This window comes from Rhineura floridana, chromosome 2 (genome assembly GCF_030035675.1).
Source record: "Rhineura floridana isolate rRhiFlo1 chromosome 2, rRhiFlo1.hap2, whole genome shotgun sequence".
Taxonomy (NCBI): Eukaryota; Metazoa; Chordata; class Lepidosauria; order Squamata; family Rhineuridae; genus Rhineura; species Rhineura floridana.
This window is the reverse complement of record NC_084481.1, coordinates 118,629,637-118,640,151: the sequence shown is the minus strand read 5'-3', so window position 1 is coordinate 118,640,151 and position 10,515 is coordinate 118,629,637. Positions and strand designations below refer to the sequence as shown.

The 10,515-nt window shown below is 36.9% G+C and overlaps 1 long non-coding RNA gene across 1 annotated transcript; it reads right to left on the bottom strand.

Annotated features, from left to right (window-relative positions):
• Positions 1-408: 408 nt before the first annotated feature.
• LOC133378289 (uncharacterized) lies at positions 409-7,317 on the bottom strand. Its single transcript, XR_009760934.1, has 3 exons — positions 7,140-7,317; positions 3,003-3,177; positions 409-607 (listed from the first exon to the last, which is right to left on the bottom strand). It is a non-coding gene; the product is annotated as an uncharacterized LOC133378289 (long non-coding RNA).
• Between the last annotated feature and the right edge of the window lie 3,198 nt (positions 7,318-10,515).

The following is a 10,515-nucleotide window of genomic DNA, read 5'->3' as shown; positions in this document are numbered from 1 at the left end:
GTTATACTCTTCCCCCAAATTAATGGCATTTTCTGCTTTGATTTTCAACTTTGTTCTGTCCTGCAGTATGAGCTAAAGTGGAAAACTAAAAATAACAGCCACAAATACCCACTATAAATCACGAAGGATGCACCAGAGTACCAATGAGTATTCAAGTGTTTTTTTTTTAAATTAAATTTTCAGAGTAAAGAGGGGAACTGTTCCCTTGTTTAAAAAACTGAAATGGAAAAATGAATATTGAAATGTATTGGCTTGGGACTTTCAGCACTGTTTAAATAACTAATTAAGAAGAAAATTTGCACGGAGGAAAATGTTAAAATGTGCAGTAATTTATTTTTAATAAGTATAAAAGACATTATTTTAATTAACACATTTTTAAAAAACATAGAGAGCAAATAAAAAGCTTTTAAATAGTCATTCAGAAGCATGCAGAGTTGAAAGGTTTGGGTTTTTACAGTAGCTGGAAACAGAATACTTAAATAAGAAATTAGTTGAATTAACGGAACCCATCTCGTGAAATGATCTTCCTCGTGTGTTAGTGGTTTCCAGAAGTTGCATCAGATCTCACCAATGGGTTGTGGGTAGTTTGCATGGCTTCTGGCACTGGCTAAAAATGTGACACAAGAAGAAGGAGACCTCTAATTAGAGAACTGAATTGAGAGGTGTGGCTCCTGACCAATAGCAAGTTGGAATCTAATGGAGGCTTACTGTAGTACAAAGTTTGAAAACTGTTGGTGTGTCTCATTATGACATGCTGTACCACCAACTGGTACAGAATTCTGCAGTCAGATTGCTGACTGGGCAAGACGGTTGGAACATATAACACCAATTCTGGCATGGAAACATTAGCTAACAGGTAGTCTCCAGGCCAAATTCAAAGTACTGGTTTTGACCTATAAAGCATTATGTGGCTCAGGACCCTAATATGTCAAGGACTGCTTCCCTCCACATGAACCAACCTGGACTCTGTGTTCATCATCTGAGGCCCTTCTCTGTGTCCCCCCTGCCATCCTACCCTTCCCTCTCTCTCTCCCCCAGCAACATCGGTGCTAGGAGTCCAGGTTAGCACGACTGCCCTCTCCACTGGTTGCTCCTGGATACTGTTAAAACTGAACGAAACAAGTGCTTAATTTTTAAGAAAAAAAAGTGAGACCAGGGCAGCTGAAGTATATCTGGAAACAACAACATCTGATTTGGCAGCCCTTCTCCCTAATCCCTGATGTGCAGAAACTCTATGACGTTACTCAGCGGTGGTATAAAATGCACTCTGCACCTGCTCAGGAATATTTTCATCTATGCTTATGTTGTAAGTTTTAAGATCAGCCTCCCTACCACAGGACTGGAAAGTGGAGAGTATACAACAAGTGATGCACAGTGGAACAAAAACTCCTAATTTCCCATATACACAGATGGGGTCTGAGTTAATTTGAGTGATCAGAAACTGATCTTTAGGTTGTGATGAATAGCTTCATGAAAGCATCAACTAAGTGTGCAACAGCTGGCAAATTCCATTTTGGGGATAATTAGGAAAAGGATTGAAAAGAAACTGCCAATATTGTACTGCCTTTATACAAATCTATGTGTAACCACACTTGGAATGTTGTGGACAATTGTAGTCATCACACCTCAAAAAGGATATTGTAGATCTTAAAAGGTGTAGAAAAGTGCAACCAAAATGACCAGAGGACTGAGTATTAAAATAATCAGTAATCTAGAAGAACTTTATAAGAACAATTATGAAAAGCCATATAAAGAATGTGAAGACTTATTAAAGCAGTGGGGAGAATGTAAAAATGTCAGTATCACCAAAAATCATTTTCTTATATTAGAACCTCCCAATAAAAATATCAAATCAACAAATGAAAAAATTGCAAGATCGTTTGTTAAACTTTATATGGAATAATGGGAAAAAAAGAATTAAATGGGAGATTTTATATCACGGGAAAGTAAGAGGTGGTCCGTTTAGTCCTAATTTACGATTATACTATACAACAAGCTGTATAAACTGAATAGATACTAGATCCAGACTCATCCGTTACCCAAATAAAAAACCAATTCTTAAAACTATCACTGTATCAAATATTGTGGAGAGATAGGAGGTACAGAACAGCCAGAGTGAAAAGCAATTTTTTGATATCCAATTGGCTAAAAATATGGGACTGCAATAAAAAGGTTATTAAATACGCCCACACTCCCTCTGCAGTTGCAGCCAAGTTACCTACAATTATGTATTTAAAATTAATGACCAAAGAAAAAGTTACCTATTTAGATACAAAAATTTATGAAAAAATTGAAGAATGGTGGATTATGCCATATTAAGAAACAAGTTATATCTGGACAATTTATAACACGGTTTGAATATTTTCAGATAGGAGATGCTGTTTTGAAATAGTTAAATGAACATAAAACGTTAAGAGAATTAACCGAATTTGAAGAAGTAATAATAAAACACAGATTCTCTAGAATGTATCATCTGCTATTAAAATATGACTGTGCATCTGAACAAGAAAATGAGCACAAGATATACAGGTAAGTCTGGGAGATATGGCATAATTTCTTGTTCAGTCAAGTGAAAAGTGAAAACTTATAAATTCATGGCAAGATAGTATAAGACACCTGTTGTAATTAATGCTATAAACATAAATTACTCAAAAACATACTGGTGATGCAGAAAAGATCCAGGTACTTACTTCCAAATGTGGTGGACATGTCCTTTAGCACAAAAATATTGGGAAACAATTACAAAAGTAATATCTGAAATATTATTTTATAATATAGTACTGGAACCATTAAATTTGTTATGTCTCAGTTAATATATAAAGCAACATTCTCTGCCTTCCATTCACTTTTAGACACACTATGCAAAATAAGTGATTTAAGTCATTCCTTATATCCAGGTAATACTTTTTTTATCAGTTTGTGATTGATGCTTACTGTATAAAGAAAAGAAGTACGGACTAGAAAGTTAGGTCTTCTATGCCATGATATAGGGAATACAACACCTGTGTTCAGAAAGCTGCAGATTAGTGTTTTGTTGTTGTTATATGCCTTCAACTCGATTACAACTTATGGCGACCCTATGAATCCGCGATCTCCAGTAGCATTTGTTATAAACCACCTTGTTCAGATATTGTAAGTTCAAGTCTGTGGCTTCCTTTAATGAGAAGACATGATTCACTAGAAAAGACAATAATGCAGATTAGTGTAGATAACATAAATAGATACTGAACCGCTTGATTTTGTTGACAGCTCATGGGTTAATTCATCAATTTTACATACTCATGGGTGGAGAGCCAGTGTGGCTACTGTAGTGGTTAGAGTGTCACACTAGAGTCTAGAAGCCCTGGGTTCTAATTCCCACTAAGTCTGGAAGCTCACTGGGTGACCTTGGGCCAGTCTAACAGGATTGTTGTGAGAATAAAAGGTAACTGTATCTACATGCCACAAATAAAAATACAACACTGGTCACATAAGGAAAAAGCACGAAGAATGAATATGAAACAAAATAATGAAATTAGTCAAAACAGATTTTGGGGAAACAAAGATGGTAGGAAACAGCTGGGGGAAACAGGCACAGTTGTGGGACAGAGGATGCTAGTTTAGGTTTCTTTAGAGTAAGAGAACCAGAGAACAAGGAGGAGAATGAAGAGAGAGAAGAGCACCTAGATAAGCTGTAGGAAGACAGTGAAGGCAGAAGAAAGTGAAGCTAGTGCTCCTTGTGCTGAAGTTTATATACATATATAACAACTTAAGAGATCTGTGACTCTGTACATAGAGATGGCACAAAATAGCTTTGCCATCACACCAAAGAAGACTCGTGACACATATATGGAGAAATGTTATATTTATTAAAATATAACACATAATCAATCAAATTCAAATCAGCCAATTAATGAATATCAAATACTTCAGGCAGGTGAGGCCCAACCTATCTGTGAGGGTATAGACCCTCCAAACCAGGAGGCAAGTCAGTCACATCGTACTGCAACTCCCCAGTCAAGGATGTGAGAAAACTTATCCCTCCTTGCAATTGGAGTCAGGTATGTGGTTCCAACCTCCGCATCCTGGCCCCGCCATACAGGCGTTCACCATGATGCCCAAGCTGGTCCCACATGGACACTCCCCAGATCCACACCAGACATTACGCCTTGATGTTTCCCCAAGAAGTGCCCTTTACCAAAATGCCTCAGCCACCTCAATTTTAACCCCAATCACCTCACCTGCCCGAATTTGACACCAGCCAAACCGGATCACCACAACCCCCCTCAGGCAAGCCAATTGCATCAAACCCAAGCAGTATGGAGTAGGCAAAACCAAAGAGATTCTGAAATCAGGATCTCCAAAAAAAAATATCCTACTGAGCCCCATCTGGCGACTAGCAGAGCCCATACTGACAAGGGAGGGGTGGGCGGATGCCGCAAGGCAAAAAGGCACGTTTTTAGGGAGGAGCAGGCTATTTATAGCTGCTCAATCCCTCTCCTAAATGGTCAAAATGCCCCACCTGACCAATTCAAAACTTTCTTGAACTTTCCCGAGTCTTCCCAGAAATGGGGTGGTGGCAAACACGCCCCTGCAAAATGCAGGAACTCCATTCTCATCAGCTGAGGCATGTCAGTTATTTCAGACTATGCCCACCCCTTCCCCATCTGATATTTAACAGGGAACATCTTTCCAAATCTACTTTAGATGCTATCTAATAATAATCATTGTCGTGTGCCACACTTTGTGTTTATGTTACTCTTTCACACTGGATGCTAGATGGTTTTCTTCTTATCTTTCTTATCTCCTTGGCCCTGAGATAATCTCTGTGACTCCAAGCCATCACAGCAAAAAAAGAACCCAATGTATGTTCTTTTGCCCTTTAAAATAAAGATGGGAAGGAAGATCTTCTCTATTATTCTGCATATTAGGGTTGCCAGGCCTGGCCTCCAAGAGGTCTTCTGTATCTTTAAAAGTCAGTGTTGCAAGAACACCTGCACTTGGCTGACTTTCTCTTCTCCTAAAGATACAGGATCAGTCTCAGGCCATGGACCTGGCAACCCTACTGCATATACATTGATTTCTAGTTGGCTGAACCCCCATCCCCCCTGTTTTTACCATAATCTCTTATCTGATCTCCACAGTACATGCAGAAGTCATTTTTAAAAAAAAAAAAAAACCACGAACCAAAACTGCTTCGTCTTGACTGATATAGATTAGAGATTATGCTTTCAAACTCAAAGTCAATTACTTCCCACTTTGGTAAATTTACTTTCCAGTTTTATATCAACTTCTATCTGCATTTCTGATTGTTACCATTGGGTGGTGCCAGGTAATCAGAGTATTCAGCATAAGACAACAGTTTCATTTTGTTATATAGGGAATGAAATAGAATTTCAAATGTGTTCTGAAATAATCTGCAGTGCAAATACACCCAGCAACTAGTTCAAATAGTTGTGTTATGTTTTTTTTAAAAAAATAATGCTTAAGACAAAGAACAGCTCTGTCTCACTTTAGACTATTTTTTTGAAGTGATTAGCCTGGCCCAAAATGTTTTCATGCCCCTAGGATATGCCTTTTTTATTGAGTTGTGCTATAGTAGCCTAATTAATTGGGCTACTTAAATTCCATGCTAATGTTAAAGGGACTTTTGTTCTGTAGGTTTTGAATATAAAGGTATATGTATTAAGTGCCAAAGCTGAATAAATATCAAATGCATCTACACCTTTGAGTTTAAAAATGAATATTTAACTTAGATACATTTAAGAGGAAATAATGTATCCTTTTAAAATTCAATTTCTTTTTCACGAGTCTATGGGGAAGTCGAAAAACAGTGTTTTAAAATAAATGGAAATCCACCTCTGAATTGTCAGTTCATACATTATGTTTTGTTAATAGAACAAGACTTTCCAAATAATTTGACAGTCCCAGTGTTGCACATTTGAGTTATGAAATGCATTTGCTTAGAAATGCCAATTGTAGGCTATTCAGTTTGAGAGAGATAGAGAGAGATAGAAATAATATGGATGTATGCTCCATTTTGTGATCTGTTCAGGACACCTTCTCTATAACCCTCTAGATGAGGGTTAAAAATGTGTCATAACAACTCTGATTACATATTGACAGCTAGAAATAATTTAAAAGACTTTGATTTCATGTATGGAATAGCACCAGTATTGAGAACATCTTTTGGGGGCAATTGTGCTATCTCAGAAAATGAATATATCACATTAACCACAGGGACAAAAATAGCCACCGATTTTTGTTCTTCCGAGAAATAACTCTGCCAAAGTGTCTTCTGAATACGAATAATATATAAGATAAAGAAAACTTTTGCCCTGCTATATTGGTCTTGGTCAGGTTTGCTATTTCCTGTTCTACCTCAGTGCAATCATTTAACTGTCAGATACTGCCTAGCTTTTTATTCCTTCTCCTAATATACTAAACTTTAAAGCAATTCTACACCTTTTTTTAAAAGGAATCCGGTGAAGATTTTGCTTAGCATGAATTATCTAAATACATAAGTCTATTAAAAAAACAGAATGGAAGACAGAAAATGAAGGGACTCGCCACACTCAAGCAGTGTGAATTCACACTTCTCATCTTGTTCATTTCCACAGAATTAGACCAGACCAGTCCTGTGCAGCTAAAATTATTCACATTCAGCAAGAATTATAGAAATATTTGTAGCAATGCAGATAGTGATTGCTATGTAGACACTTTACCTCCCTGCACCCTACCCCCCGCTATACTTTGGTTTTAAGGTTGCAATCCTAACTAGGTCTCCTCAGGTATAAATCCCATGGAATTCATTGGGGCTTACTCCTAGGTAAGTGGGGTTAGAATTGCAGCTGAAGCAAACTTTTTGCAGTATGCAAATAACTCCAAAATGCCTGCATGTCTATACAGTTTTATTCAAGGGACATTCTTCTAATACATTCCAGAACACTGAAACCCAGCAAGATCATATAAACAAATCTTTACTACAAATAAAAGAACTTCTGTTACAAAGACTGTAGGCAAAGTAAAAGTATTTCTTCACGATCTATTCTCTATACTCGCACATCACCAGTAAACAAGCTATTCACATCCAGAATTAGCTATCCTAGACCTGCTCCCACTTTTTCTTAAAAAAAGAAAAGAAAACTTTGAAGACTCACATAACATTTTGATATTTGGTGACTTTAAGACTGGATCACTGCAACACACTCTATGTAGGGCTTCTCTTGTATTTAACCTGGAAACATCAATGAGCGCAGAATGCTGCAGCTAGATTGCTGACAGGAGTGAGACCGGATCAGCCTATAAAACCTCTGCTCAGAGATCTGTACTGATTGCCAGTTTGTTACTGGGCCAATTTCAAAGTGTTTACTGCCAGTATAGAAATCCCTTTGTAGCTTGGGACCAATTTACATGCCTTGTCCTATATATGCCCACTCAAGCACTTTACTCTGCAAAACAGGCACTGTTACAGGTGCCACATAATACTTGGTCTGCACTTGCAAGACATTTCTTTTTTAGTGTGGCAGCATCTACTCTTTGGAACTTCCTGGCTATTGACATCAGGCAAGCTCCTTTGCTATTTTCCTTTTGGCATCTGCTTAAAAATGTTTTGTTTAACCAAACCTATCCATTGATCTGTTTTATTTTTTTTAGTTAGTAGGTGTTTTAATTGTTTTACATGTGTCTTTAATTACTTGTTTTTAACAAGTAATTATTTACTTGTGTTATTGATAATTTTAATGTTTTTTGTAAATTACTTAAAGGTATTTACATTCAAACAGTATATAAATTTTGTTAAATAAATAAATACATTTTAATTGAATTTTCTATTTGTATTAAAGATAAGTGAATTTTCCTTAAAATGATGCAATTATAATCTGATTGTAGGACAGTTAGGAGGAATTGTTATCATGTGTGGCAGTTAAAATAAAATCAAGCAATTGGAGATTTGCTTTGTCAGTTTAAATTTTTTTTTTTAAAGACATTTTTCCTGTTGGGAATGCCTTAATTTGGATTCTTGCATTGAGCAGGGGGTTGGACTTGATGGCCTTATAGCCCCTTCAACTCTGCTATTCTATGATTCTATGAAAATGGCTGATCCAACATTCTTTTCCTGCTGTCTTCCTTCCTCTGCCACCCCAGTTCCAAGGAGTGATGCCAAAGAGGTATGAGTATCATGAAAAAACCCTTTCATGCAATAGAAAAGTCACTGCAGAGAATTCTTTTGCAACCCATCATCCTGATCTGGATATTGGGGGGGGGGGGAAATCCCTTACTTTAACAACCAAATCTCAGCAAGCATGAAATAATTTTTTACATTGGATACTAAAATCTGGTGTATTTCATTAACAAATAAACCTGCTGAATTTATTACTGACCTTATTGTGAAATGCCAATTCCATTAACCTGGACCAGTCACATTACTTATTTCAAACCCTCTTTTCTGTAAGTAAGAATTTAAAGTAGCGCTTCAGCCCAATCAGAGTTGAGTCTGACCCAGAGTAGTTTTACTTTTTTGAAGTTTGCTACTAGCTACTCTGTAACTAAGATATGTCTAAATCCAAAATCATTACCCTGCCTGCTGCAGATAACGATGGAAGGTTAATTCAGGAAAATTATGCACTGGTAACAGGCATTACTGGAGAAAAAAATATTTCTATAGTGAGGGAAAAGAAAAGTCTGGGAAAATGTACTTTCTTGCTGAGCAATCATATGCATGTTTCCCCAGATGTAAGTTCCACGGGTTCAGCTGGGTTTTCTTCATAGTATTAAATGTGTTTAGGATTGCACCCTTAATGAGAATGGATATGCTTTACAGTGGTTTAGTGAGAAATATTTTTAGATTGTGGGGAAGAATTTCAGTCTACCACTTAGGGTGTTTCCATGCATGAGCCTTAAATTGTGTGTCTTCAAACCATGTTTGTGCTATTTATAACATCTGGTTATCTGGAAGAGAAAGCAGATGAGAGGGGTTTGTAATGCACATTAGAATTCTGCCTAATGTAGGTTTTCAGTTGGCATTACAAACTGGATTGAGGCAAAAACCTGGTTACAGATTAGGCAATAATAACGGTGAACCCATGAGCATTTCTTTTTTTAAAGAAAGGTTTAATTCATGCATATTGAATAGAAGAATTTTCTTCTTTCTCTGGTTTTAAAACTCGGGGCTCAGTCCTCAGGACAAATTAGTAGACCTTAATTTATGCCCTTAGTCAGACACCAACATTTTTTAAAAATAACATGCATTTGTGAATTTTTCCTGAGTGTGGCATTCAACAGTGGCATCTTAACACATTGTTATGCTATCGCACTCCTTCTCCTAGACTCTGACTTTCACTTTCCATTTATAAATCCAGTGTTTAGAGACTACTTAGTCTCTGTTGCTGTAAATTGTTTCAATATGCTTGCCACTTTAGGGAAAACAAATTGCTTTTCAGTCTCTCTCTTTTTATTGCTCAACAACCATCACGCATGAGCTTGGGCATCTAAATACCAATCTTTTTAAATTATTATTATTATTAAAAGCCAGTACAGGAGATCTAGCACTTTTACACATTGCCTATGTCAAGCAGCGAGCAGGCCCATCAGAGAATTGCAGGAATTATCAAGGCTGCTTGTTCCTTGTTATAATAATTTTACCTCATGACCCTTTCCATTTACCTACTGCCATTTTAGTTTAAGAGTGACAATACTTTATGGCACTCTGCAGGTTGTGTGTGTGTGTGTGTGTTTTACACTCTGCTGTTTTTTCCCCTCCCTCGCTTCCCCCTAGCCCCAGATGCCTTTGGAAAGCAGCCTGGTGAAACAGTGAACAAAACCTTGTGGGATAAGTCTGACACTGGAAGTTAATGATTATCAGTTGAAACAAAACACTTGTTTACATGTTGTAGTCATTAGAGGTTCTAGTCAGTCATACCTCGACTGGGATTCCTGCCAAATGTTTTGAGGGTTCTTTCACAAGCTGTGCAGTTTTGTAAATACAAAAGCACTCTTATTAAGCCTTTCTAGTATTAGACTGTGCAATTAAGATGACGGGTAATTAAATTCCTTTATTTGGAATAGGATTTGTCCAAGATGCACTCGTACAACTTTTTCTGTTCCAGGACACCAGCAGATTCCTCTTTGGGTGTTCTATCGCAGAGCAGTAACTTAAAAGGAATGCTTTCACAGAACACATTTTTAGAAAGGAAAATAAAATAAAATCTGATTACATTGCAAAACTGGCCTGCTTGGATTTTTTCTTACGTTTCCACCCTTTTTCCCCTCCTTCTGCAAAGCTATAAAACTTTCTTTTCCGATTAATGTACCCATTTTCTGGAAAGGCTTTTTCTTGCTTTTTTTTTTAAATCATGTAAGTTTTCATTTTAAGTGTATTATAACTAGAATTAAAGCAGTGATTTGATTTTGAAGGAATTTAGGACCACTTCCAATTAGCTGCTTTTAAGGTAATGCAGCATAATGTAAATGCCAAGGTACTTGTGTATTACTCTGCCTGTATGAATAACGTAGATCCTACTCATTCTGAAGTCACAT